Genomic DNA, 13,678 nt, shown 5'->3' with positions numbered 1-13,678 from the left:
GAAGATATGCATGGGATCAAGCAAGTGATTGATCTTGAGGTGGAACCAATATGGTAAACGATAAAAGATGGAGTATCTAAACAAAAGCTGGTGTTAGTGGGGAATCTTTATTTCCAGCCAATATAGCACACAATAGTTACAAACCTTACCGGCTCATACCAAGTGGTGGAGGAGTCTTGCCATCCCAAATTCTCATCCAATCTCCTATAGTGAGTGACTGTGGGGGGGACTTCATTCCAAGGCGCCATATCTAGGATGATCAGGTGGGAGAAATCAATGGTGATTCTCATAGATGACCTTATTCAATGCATCTGCTCATGAGGCAACTAGCGAAGGACCACAAACAAGAAATGCATGGTAACCCGATGTACTGAGACCTGAACAATAGATGCAATTAAGAGTTCTAGGTGGGTTTAGGTGCCACATCAATTGCCTACTCATAATTAAAAGTACAATGCTTATCTGAACGCTCGCCATAGCCTAGGAAGTCATGCATCATCCACATCAAGACTGCTTCATCGTTGAAGTCTCGTGAAGAGGAAGGCCTGCTCACATCATGCACCTCCATACCTCTCCAAAGTATCTCTAGCTCGTCAATCAAAGGCTCCAAATAAACATCATGATTTTTGACTTTATGTTTCCCTAGAATTAGAAGGGATAACATAACATGTCCTTTCTTAATCGCCATAGAGGGTAGAAGATTATAATTCACTAATATCACTGGCCATACACTGTAAGAGGTGCTTTTGAGACCAAATGGGCAAGATCCCACCTCATATCGCCGATGCTTCGCCTCCTCACGACGAGCATAGGGCAACATATGCGGTGTGGCACTGCATCCTGTATCAAATTAAAACGGGATCATAACTCAAACACATGAACACCCACAGGTATCTCAATCAATTTTAACTCTTTAACACTTACGATATTTATGATCGCATCCCATTCTCCATACTTTGAGACATGATTGAGTGTAATTCTGCGTGCACGATACATGTTTCCTTAACATTGATCACACATACATTTGATTTTTTGCTCCAACCACATTTCATGATAGTGGATATGGAGGGATTCATCCTCACTGGAGCTACTTGTTGAAGATGAAGACATCCTACATATAAACAACACAAAAAATTTGTTCTTGGATGAGTTGTAAATGTCAAAACTTTGTGGAGCATCTAAAAGCACATCTAACACCACGTCTGTACTGTAGAGCATGTCTATAGACACGTCTAAAACTTACTTTAGACACATTGATAGACGCGTAGGTAGACACACTTTTAGCACACAGATAGACATTCTTTTAGACGTGCAGACTGCGAGCTGATTTTTGAACCTACTTTTAGCACGCTTGCTTTTCTTCACATACTTTTAATGTCGCATGGCTTGCTTTCCTATTAACAGACATAGCTCCAAGCATCCACACTTATCTCCAAGCACCCACACTCATTTCTAGGCTTACACAATCATCCCTAAGCACACAAGAGAAGAGGGTGAACAAGGAAAAGAAGAAAGAGAAGCAGAGGGTGAACAAGGAAGAGAAGAAAGAGAAGCAACTTTGAAGAAGGACAAGAAGCTTCCATACCTCTATCCAAGGTAAGCCTCTTGATGGTTGATCTTCTTTGGAAGTTGCCCTCTTTGGATTCGTCCTTTGTCATATGCAAGGAACGGATGTTTTTTGTACCAGTGTGGTCGGGTGCATGTTCTTTTCAAGTTCTTAGAAAAAGGCGTCTATCAAAGGGCGTCTATAGATGTGTCTGTCTTTTGGAAAAACAGACAGCCGTGCCTATAGACACGCTGTTAGACATATCTATAGATGCGCTCCAATAGTCTTATTTGTTCTTTCCTTTCCCCTTCCTTTTCCTTCTCTTTCCCTTTCCCTTCCCCTTCCCCTTCCACTTCCAAGAAAAGGATTGCATATTGAATGATGGAAATAAATGATTGCATGAATGAAGAAAGGGATTGCATGAATGATGGAAAGGGATTGCATGAATGATGGAAAGGGAAAGCATGATTGAAGAAAGGGATTGCATTTGTGAGAAAATAAGGGATTGCGTTCTCTTTTTCTCTTTTTCTCCTCTCTTTTCCTCTCTTTTTCTCTCTTACCTCCTCTCTTTCCTTCTCTTTTCGTCTCTTTTCTCATCTCTTTCCTTCTCTCTTTTTCTCTCTTTCCCTCCTCTCTTTTCTCCTCTCTGTCCTTCTCTCTTTTTCTCTCTTTTATCCTCATCTTTTCTCTCTTTTTCCTTCTCTCTTTTATCCTCTCTTTCCTTCTCTTTTTGTCTCTTTTCTCATCTCTTTCCTTCTCTCTTTTTCTCTCTTTCCCTCCTCTCTTTTCTCCTCTCTTTCCTTCTCTCTTTTTCTCTCTTTTATCCTCACCTTTTCTCTCTTTTCCTTCTCTCTTTTATCCTCTCTTTCCTTCTCTTCTCGTGGTAATTTTCCTCTCTTATCTCTCTCTTTTTCTCTCTTTTTTTTACCTCGCTTTTTCTCTATTTTCCTCTCTTTTCTCCTCTCTTTCCTTCTCTCTATTTTCCTCTCTTTTATCCCCTCTTTCCTTTACCTTGTCTCTCTTTTTTCTTCTCTCTTTTATCCTCTCTTTCCTTCTCTTTTTGTCTCTCTTTTTCTCTCTTATCTCCTCTCTTTCGTTCTCTTTTCGTCTCTTTTCTCATCTCTTTCCTTCTCTCTTTTTCTCTCTTTCCCTCCTCTCTTTTCTCTCTTATCTCCTTTCTTTTTTCTCCTCCTCTCTTTTCCTCTCTTTTTGGCTCCTTGCTTTTCCTCTATTTTCCTCTCTTTTCTTCTCTCTATTTTCCTCTCTTTTATCCCCTCTTTCCTTCACCTTGTCTCTCTTTTTTCTTCTCTCTTTTATCCTCTCTTTCTTTCTCTTTTCATCTCTCTTTTTCTCTCTTATCCCCTCTCTTTCCTTCTCTTTTTGTCTCTTTTCTCATCTCTTTCCTTCTCTCTTTTTCTCTCTTTCCCTCCTCTCTTTTCTCTCTTATCTCGTTTCTTTTTTATCTTCTCTTTTCTTCTCTTTTCCCATGTGAAGCTTCAATAGCCTGACATTGAGCAAGCAGATACAAACTTCTGTCACTCTAATTCAAAGAATGCAAGAGTCTGTAAATGCTTGCTCAATGTCAAGCTATCACTCTATTTTTTCTTTTGCATCTCGTGATAAGGGCATGCTCGATGGTAATCTTCTTCTTTTCTTTTCTTCAGCTCATCATGTGGCCAGGATCTTCAACCTTACCTAATCTTCGGGATGCCATCTTTTGGGAGTTATATAACATTTTGGGGCACCCTCCCACTCCTACGGAGTTATACACATACATGATGGGTACTATAAACACCCCCCAGGAATCAGTAATACAGACTCCAAACCACCCCAATCCCACACCAGGTGAGATTATCCCAGCAGAGTCAAGATAGCCCAGTCGGCTACAAAGCTGAGCCCCTTCTCCCCCTTTGCGATCAGGAGGTCCTTCTGCCTCGCAGAGCCACCGGCGTATCCCGTGCCATTGAGAGTCGCTTCTCTAGCTACGAGTGACCAGCATACTCCCATGCAGTCAAGAGTCGCTTTCCAGCCTACAAGTAGCCATCGTACTAGCTCGACATGATAGGGTAGTAGGCGTAGTAGTAGGGAGAGCAGTGGGGGATGCATGGCAGCCTGCTTTGGGGGGGGTAGTGGTGGGGACAGGGATGATTTATTTGATGCAGACGTGCCAGAGGGTGATGGTACAATTTACTATGACATCACTCAGATAGGAGGCATCTTGATGGATGCACAGGGGAAGGACATCATGGCCTTCATGCACTCTGTAATTGCCAACAACTAAAAACTTGATGACCCAAAAACACTAGTGAATTACATACTGTGACAATCACTACAAGACATAGGCCATTTTCCCACGAAAATACCAATGCTTTTTACATTAATTTTTTTTTTTCATGGGCACAAACATCGCTATAAGAGTCGCTAAAAGTGTCGGAAAAGAACCGTCGCTATAAATCGTCACTATATAGCAACGATGACAAACATCGCTATATAGTGACACAGTGTTTATCGTTGCAATATAGCGACACTGGTAAACGTCGCTATATAGCGACGATTAACATAATTAAAAAAAAGGGTTAGTGGGGCTAAACAGGGCTTGCTATGGCCCTGTTTAGCCCCACTAATTCTTTTTTTTTTATAATTACAAAACAAAGTTTTTTTATAACAAAATTTCCCTTGTGAAAAGGGTGATACAAAATCGCTCTTGTGAAATGATGAGCAACAAAAGCATATACATGTTGGACATATACAACATTGTTTGTAACAAAATTACCCTTTCGAAAGGGTGATACAAAATTGCTCAAACGAGCGGATATACAAAATGACATACAGGGTGAAGAAAATGCTACTACCACTACTACTCATCTGAATCCAAATCATCCTCGTCTTGTTGGCCTGTTCCTTGGTCCTCACCAACTGCATCTTCTCCCTCATCCTCATCACGTGCATCTGATCCTTGGCCCTGTTGATCGCTCGTCTCTGATGATGGGACACTTGAGCTTTGACCCTAAGAGTGAACCATATAAATAAAAAATTAGATTGGAACTTAAAGAATAAAACAATTTAAAAAGCAAGATTACAAGTAGGAGTAAACTTATATCGTGCGAGTAGCCACCTCAGCCCAATCGACCGTCGCTCCCATTGCCTCTTGCTCAATAAACCACGGCTTTATTCCTATTCGAAATGTGCATCGCGTCTCTGTATCTGTAGGAAGATGACCCATCACAGCTTGTTGTGGATCCAATTTACGACAGTTAGAGTTAGCTAAAGTGCATGTAATATGTAGCAAAACAAATAGAACAATACATTAAATGAGAAGAAGTAGACTTACCACGGTTGCCTCAAATGCCAACCGTCTACCTGCACCAAAGTGCGAAGTACCTACGACGTCCAACCATCTCTTTGCAGCCCTCCTCTGACCCTCGAACAATTTAGGATGGTCCCTATTTTGTTTCTTGAAGAACTTCCAATCAACTTTGTCTGCCTAGCTAGGTTTAGCCAACCCCTTTGTGATGGAAGTATGCAAGGTTGATCTACAATGCTTCAAGACCAAACCCATGCACTCTCGCATATAATCCTCATTAAACTCCCAATTTGGCAGGTTAGGGTATCTTCGTTTTAACTCATCGATGACCGCCTGCTTCTTTTGGCCATCTTGATACCGCTAATCAATAGTAATGCCGCTCTTGAAGTGATGACTCATCAACCTCCTCATGGTGGCAATCACTTCTTTGCCCTTTCTATCTTCTATTATCTCTCTGGAAGCTGTGATTTGATAGGAGAGATCCCCTGATGAGTAAGGAGGACTGACGGTAGCAGAGTCAAAAGGAGTGGAAGCTATGTGAGCACTTCCGGAGTGAGGAGTAGCCGTGGGAGTAGGAGAGGGAAAGGGACCTGATTGATACTGTGTCTCCAGACCAAGTGGAGACCTGTAGGAACGTGAGTGTGCTGACTCGTCTACATCTCCCGAGTCAGCACAACATGAGCCGTCCTTCCTACTCTTCCTTCCCTTACGAGAGGCATGCGCAGGTGATGACCCTGTGGTTGAAGGGGCACGAGGGGACGGCTGGGCAGTACGTCCACCCGTCAGTGTAGAGGAGGGAATTGCTGAGGTCCTCTGAGATAGCAGAGAGAAGAATCTCGCTGCCTCCTCATGCTCATCTGTACTACAAACTCATCGGGACTCCCGACAAAGCCATGCACAGCTAGCAAAGGAGTTCCCTGAGGGGTAGTTGCAGTGCTACGTGGAAGAGGAGTCGAACCAAGGGTAGTCGTAGTGTTAGGTCGAAGAGGAGTCGGACCAGGGGTAGTCCTCGGGGTATTCACCTGAGAGGAATCAAAGTCCTCTGGAGCATAAAGATCATGAGCTCTTCTCCTGCGAGGCTATTCGTACTCATCAGATGAGCAACGTGATCCCATGTCTAACATAGACACAAACACAAAAACAAAAAACAAAAAAACAAACATAAGCATAGGCATAGGCAAAGAGGGGAAGAAGAGGAAGAGGAAGAAGAGGAAGAGGAATAGGAATCTGAAGAGAAGAGGAATCTCTTATGCTCATGCATAAGCATAAGCATTCTTATGCTCATGCTTATGTTTATGCATGAGCATAAGAGAAGGGGGAAAGAGAGAAGAAGAGGAAGAGAAGAAGAGGAAGAGAGAAGGGGGAAATAGAGAAGAGCATAAGAGAAGAAGAATCTCTTATGCTCATGCATAAGCATAAGCATTCTTATGCTCATGCTTATGTTTATGCATGAGCATAAGAGAAGGGGGAAAGAGAGAAGAAGAGGAAGAGAAGAGGAATAAGAGGGAAAGGAAAGCGAGAAGGGGGAAAGAGAGAAGGGGGAAAGAGAGAATAAGAGAAGGGGGAAATAGAGAATAAGAGGGAAAGGAAAGGGGAAAGGAAAGCGAGAAGGGGGAAAGAGAGAATAAGAGAAGGGGGAAAAAAGAGACATATGCTCATGCTTATGCATGAGCATATGTCTACTTCGCTTATGCTCATGCATAAGCATAAGCATGAGCATATGTCTCATTTTCTTATGCTCATGCTTATGCTTATGCATGAGCATAAGAGAAGGGGAAAATAGAGAATAAGAGGGAAAGGAAAGGGGAAAGGAAAGCGAGAAGGGGGAAATAGAGAATAAGAGGGAAAGGAAAGGGGAAAGGAAAGGAAAGGAAAGAGAGAATAAGAGAAGGGGAAATAGAGAATAAGAGGAAAAGGAAAGGGGAAAGGAAAGCAAGAAGGGAGAAAGAGAGAATAAGAGAAGGGGGGAAAAAGAGACATATGCTCATGCTTATGCATGAGCATATGTCTACTTCGCTTATGCTCATGCATAAGCATAAGCATGAGCATATGTCTCATTTTCTTATGCTCATGCTTATGCATGAGCATAAGAGAAGGGGGAAATAGAGAATAAGAGGAAAGGAAAGGGCAAAGGAAAGCGAGAAGGGGGAAATAGAGAATAAGAGGGAAAGGAAAGGGGAAAGAAAAGCGAGAAGGGGGAAAGAGAGAAGGGGGAAAGAGAGAATAAGAGAAGGGGGAAAAAAGAGACGCATGAGCATATGTCTACTTCGCTTATGCTCATGCATAAGCATAAGCATGAGCATATGTCTCATTTTCTTATGCTCATGCTTATGCTTAAGCATAAGCATAAGCATAAGCTCATGCTTAGCTTATGCTTATGCTTATGCATGAGCATAAGAGAAGGGGGAAATAGAGAATAAGAGGGAAAGGAAAGGGGAAAGGAAAGCGAGAAGGGGGAAAGAGAGCATAAGCTCATGCTTATGCATATGCATAAGCATAAGCATAAGCATGAGCTTATGCTTATGCATGAGCATAAGAGAAGGGGGAAATAGAGAATAAGAGGGAAAAAGAAGGAAAGAAAGAGAGAAGAAGAGGGAAAGGAAAGAGGGAAAAAGACGAGGGAATAGATTGAAGGAGGGAAGAAGGAAAGAGTTTGAGGGGAAGAGAGGGTTCCTACGCCCATCACTACAGCTAGCGCTTAAGGAAAAAAGAGGCGCTAGCTGCAGGCCGATGCAAATAACAAAAATAATAAATGGAAAAAAGAGGAAGCACTTACTTGAAATAGTACATCCTGCTCGGTGTTGTGGACTGGCCCTACAAAAGAGAGGAAACAACCCATTTTTTCAAATACAACCCATTTTTTCAAATAAGATGTTAGAGGAAGGAGGAGATTGCAAAAGTAACTTCTTGAAAGGAGGAGATTGAGGAGACAAGGAAATGAGGAGATTGAGGAGACAAGGAGAAAGAGAAGGAAGAGAAATACAGAAAAAAGAGGTGAATCTTCTTTCTTTCTTGGAATCTCATTTTTTGTTTCAATCCTTTGAAAACAAGCACGAAAACTAGTTTACCGGTTTAGCAATACAAGGAGAAGCACTCACAAAACTAAAGCTAACAAACAAACAACCTACATTGTTAAAACAAACTCACCTCTTGAAGAACTTCCTTTCAGGAAAAGAAAGAGGGAAAAGGGTAGAGAGGGAGTATAAGAGCTAGGAGAAGGGTGAGAAGTGGGGAATAGAGTGGGAGGTTGTCGGAAATAGGTGGGAGGTCGTCGAAAATAGGTGGGAGGAGAGATTGGCTTGCTTGCTTGAGAGATTAGAGAAGAGGATAAAGAAAGCGCCGCACGACGAGAGTCTCGAGTTTTAACCCACAGCATCGCTATATAGCAATGGAATAGAGCAAAAAGGTCGCTATATAGCGATGCTTACAGTCTTTTTTTTGTAGTAGCATGAAGCAAAGCTCATAGATGCTATTTTATAAATGTTAATATCTCTTCTTCATGCTTATGTTGTGATTTTATAAGTGTAGATGGAAGGGACGAGTGAAAGCTCGTCCGATGATGCGCCAATGCCCGGGAGCACAAAGTGGCTTACGGAGAGGTTATACTGTCATTGCACTCATTGCAAGCAAGAAGTACAACATCAACGTCGTATTATCATGCGCCACTTGCAGATGTATGGGGAGGAGCCAGAACCAGTACCCACCGTTGGTGTTGCGCGTGTTGATGGACCATCGGTAAGTCAAAGCTATTTAAGTTTGCAGTCTTATTGTATACCATGAAATACAAGCTAAGATCTTATATTTACATGAAATCTTAAAACAGGATGAGGAGGGTGACGAGGGTACGCATATACCTTCTCACTTTCAACAAGACTATAGTCTCCCGGATGATGATGAGGGTATGGTCGACATGATGGATTCCATTTTTAAGGGCACTACATCCCATGTACACATGATGTCAGAGTCTGAGGTCAAAATGCAAGAGTTGCAATCAACACAATTGTACGAGGGTGCTAGGATGTCTAAACTACGTGCTTGTCTCTCAATCTTGAATCTACAATTAAAGTATGGGTGGTCGGATACAAGTGTCTCGGCCTTAATGAGGTTAGCTCTTGCATTAATTTGACTCATTATTTGGATATTGTTTGTTTTGAGAATCATCATTTGAATAGTGTATACCGAATCATCATTGTTCGAAGCCTATGTATGTTTTGAATTGTCATAGGTTGCTCCAAAAGATGTTGCCTACACCAAATACCATGCCCGCATCAAGAGATGAAGTGAAAAAGATGCTAACAATGGTGGGTATGGATTATGATACCATCCATGCTTGCCGTAATGATTGTATTCTCTTTTGTCATGAGCATGGAGATTTGGCTAGTTGTCCAAAGTGTGGGGAACAACAATATAGAGATGACTTACAGGGTGAGCGGGTACCAGTAAAGGTCTTGAGACACTTTCCCATCATTGCAAGAATACAACACATGTTCCGATGCAAATCCATAGCGGAGTTGATGACATGGTATGCATCTCATCAGTCCACTGATGACACATTGAGGATTCCCACAGATTGTGCAGCTTGGAAGCACATAGATAATTAGTGGCCGGACTTTGCGAGGGAGCCACGCAACTTACATCTTAGGCTAGCCATGGATGGGGTGAATCCTTTCGGGCTACGCTCGACATCTTGGTCGACATGGCCCATAGTTATGGTGAATTACAATATCCCACCATGGCTAACAATAAAAAAGGGACACCTCATGCTTGCACTACTTGTGCCAGGAAAGTACAAGGCTAAAAACATGGATGTGTACATGGCACATTTGATAGAGGAGTTACAGATATTATGGAGAGGAGTGCAGGTCTTTGATATTTCCAGAGCTCCTAGACATACCAATGATATTTTGGTCAGGGGTATCTTGATGTAGACCATGCATGACTACCCAAGATATGGAGAGTGCGCAGGTACGTGGTTGTGTCTTTACATGTACAATGAGGGATTATGCTTTTTTGACTCTCTTTCATACGCATGTCTTGTACTAACACATTCATGCACGTGTGCAGGACTTGTTACAAGTGGGTACCATGCTTGTCCTGTTTGTGGACCGGCTCTGAAATCGCTTGCATGCTACTCCAAACATATGAGAAAAAATGTTTATGAAGGTCATGCTCGATACCTTCCGCTCGACCATCTCGTACGTGGAGGTCAGCTTGATCCACCACCATCATATTTGAAGGCAAGTGACTGGATTCAAGCTTGGAGGGCAAATGGAGAGGAACCTCCTCCTGGTATGAAGAGACTATTGATCTTTCACGAGCTTCCTTATTGGGGTCAGTTACAAATCAATCATCTCTTGGATCCCATGCATATCTTCAAGAATGTGGGGGCTACTATTTGGGCACACTTGGTTGGTTCCAAGGACTCGAGAGGAGTGTGAGAAGACTTGCATGCTATGAATAGGATGTCTCGTTTGTGGCCCTAAGTGCATGCTTCGGGAAAAGTTGTCCTCCTGAAAGCAACGTGGATCCTCTCTACGAGGGAAGAGGCAGCAGTCAAGGCAGACATTGCCTCTTTTCAAACACCGATAGGATACATGCGTTGCTTAAAAGGAGCATTTTCAAAGGACAATAAGCTTAGTGGGCTCAAGTCCCATGATTGGCACAAGATCTTACAGGTATTCTAAGTAGAATTAGTGTACTGATAATCGTGATGCATTAGTGTAATTATTATTATGTTATATTGTTGACATGACTTCATTGTTGCTTTGATAGTTCATCCTCCCAATTATAATAAAAGCCCAATAAAAGGGTGCTTACAAGAAGATGTTAGAAATGCTATATTCAAGATCTGTGGTATTGTGAGGTATGCTTACTATCAAATCGCATTGAATGTATTTTCTTCAATTTAAGCTGATTAATCTGTAGACTGATTATGAAAATATCTTACATGGACATGTGAAATAGGTGGATATCTCAAAAAGAGATCTCTATATCGAGCATTGAGAAGGTTAGGGTGGAATCCATTGAAGCCGTATGCTTGCTTGAGAAGCACTTTCCCTTGAGCATTATGACAACTCAAGTCCACTTGCTTGTGCACATAGTTGATGAGGTGGCTATAGCGGGTACCGTTCATAGTCGATGGATGTTTTTTCTCGAGCGGTTTATGAAAACTTCAAAGGGATTAGTAAGATAAAGAGCAAGACCAGAAGCAAGCATGGCAGAGGGATGGGTTGTGCAAGAGTCATTAGTATATATCACAGAGTTTCTTGCATCCACGGATCCCGATATGCTGCAAGCTTGGCATGACAAGGATGATGATCGCATCGTTGGCGAGGTTCCCCAAGAAAAAGGGATTGAAAGAAAGATAAGCGAAGAGCAAATGGAGAAATTCAATAAGTTTGTATCCTCAATAGCCCTGAGATGCAGACGTGGATTGAGAGATATGAAGTGGCCAAAGCAGAAAGAATAAATGCAAGGACGAGATTCAGAGTAATGTACAGGCGATCACAACCATATCCACGAGATCTGGCTCTTCTCCCTACTCACATGTCACTTGATTGGCTATAACTGGCTCTATGTGAAGCCGAACGTGATGGAGAGACAATCCAATTGATGAATCTAGCGAAGAAGATGTAGATCACCATATGAGCCAAGAGGAAGATGCGCATAATGACATCGCACGGGAGGAAGATGGAGATCATGATATTGAGAAAGAAGACAACAATCATGAAGAATCACCACACTTTATTGAAGAAGATGATCAAATACTTTTAGGTGAATGTATGATGCTAGAGTACGATGATGATATAGGAGATCAACTCCGTATAGAGTTGGAGATAGACTTGTTTGGCGCCTTAGACTTGGCTCAAGATGAAACAGTTGATGTAAATGCTCTTAATTGATTTTTCTCATCTCAAACTTGGACATGAATATATGAGCTTCAAACATATATGAAAATATGAGCTTCAAACATATATGATGTACATGCTCTCATTTTTTAATTCTCTATGAGCTCAAACATATATGAAAATTTAAAAAAATTTGTCATTGGAGAAAACTAACTTTTAAGGCCTATATAAAAAAAAAACCTCTCTGAAAAAACGTCACTATAAAATAGTATATCAGTGTCGCTATATAGCGACACTTAAAAGTTGCTATATAGTGACTTTTAGCAACAGTCGCTGTATAGCGATGCTTCACGAAACCCGCTTTTCATACCGACGATTAATGCTAAGCGGGCGCTAAACGTTTGTACATAAACGTCGCAATAGGATCCGTGTATAGTAGTGAATTAAAATAAAAGAAGGTATGCTGGTGCGGTTTGGTAAATAGAGATGACGGGATTTTTGTGACAATTTCATCCTGCAACAAAAAAGACATAGTTTGGATACTATTTCCTATAAAAGAAATTGGAATGAAAATCAGAAATGATGCTTTCAAGCTGCATACAAACACTCCATTAGCATGACAACAATTCCCAAATCAACTAGTAACATCTAGGACTATCCACAGAGCATAACAAGGACTAACATTACAAAAGCTTGCATTCTCTCCTAAAGGAATAGTTTGCATGGCCTAGTTTACACCACTTTATAACATGTGACCAAAATACACAACTTATACTTGTTGGAACCACTTCAAAATGAGATTTTCAAGTAGAAAAAGATGTGAAAAATGAAATGAGGAGGCTCAACGAAAAGGCACCATGAAAAACATTAGCCCAATTAAACTTTTTAAAAAAGGTGCTTACACACTACTTCTTCAAACACTAAACACAAGGTCCCTATGAAAATACATTTTTGACATTAAACATACTTTGAATCTCATGGAAGCTTACATTATTTTCTTCAAGGAAAGAAGAACTAGAAACCCAAAAGAATACATACCACCCAACTGTAACGTAATTGACAATTACATGCACCCTTCTCAGAACAAGCATAACAATAAACGGCAGTACAAAAAATAGTTAGGAAGGTATAGAGATCACAAGCATCAACATACACAACAACTCATCCATAAGACTAAAACCCGTGGCAAGCCACGTTAAAAAGCTGCCTTCCGCTCCTTTGCTGAATATTCCATCGAAGATGAAGCTTAGCTCCTGCGGATCCAGATGGATGAACTTCATTATCACAATTCCAAGTTGAATCCAAATTCTCATCATCCATCAGAACGTGTGTTGTGAAACACGACAAAGAAATTTACGTATGTTGTAGTGATCTTCTCGACTTCTAAAGGTTCTTCAATTTTTTTCTGTAACCACAGCGTCGGCAGTACTACAATGGATTACCATTTTTCGCCACAGCGTGGGCAAGAATTACGAAAATAAAAAATAAAAAATTGTTGCTGCTGTAATACAATGGATTCTATTGTTGTACCTTACTTTGTCTAAATTTGACGTAAACGTTGTATAATTTGCAAAGAGAAGTCCTTCAAAACTGCGACGTTCGGGCGAAATGGATAGTGGAAATCCACATGCCAAAGCTCGATGTTGCCGTTCACGTAGGAAGCTTTTTCCCATCTGAAAGGTTCTTATTAATTTTCGGCTGCTTGTTTATTGTCACAGCAATCCTGTAACCCGTTCCCTCCCTTCTGCAAATTTTATAACATTAGAAAACACCAGTCCCAAAGGCCTGCACAGAAAAATCATGTTTAATGTAAACCTTTAGCTGCCCTCCGACATGGCGCAGAAGGGGAGTACATATATGACAAGGATGAGGGGAAATCTTACATGCCAGCGATCATAGTCGAAAAGGTGGCACTCATAGCTTTGCCACTGTTTATGTCACCATGGCGGACAAGGATACCATCATACCACAGAATAAGTG

The sequence above is a fragment of the Dipteris shenzhenensis genome, chromosome 22 (assembly GCF_047967505.1).
Source record: "Dipteris shenzhenensis isolate YYH24624 ecotype China chromosome 22, Dip_SZ_1.0, whole genome shotgun sequence".
Classification (NCBI taxonomy): domain Eukaryota; kingdom Viridiplantae; phylum Streptophyta; class Polypodiopsida; order Gleicheniales; family Dipteridaceae; genus Dipteris; species Dipteris shenzhenensis.
The sequence above is the reverse complement of the archived record's forward strand: the minus strand, read 5'-3'. Positions refer to the sequence as shown.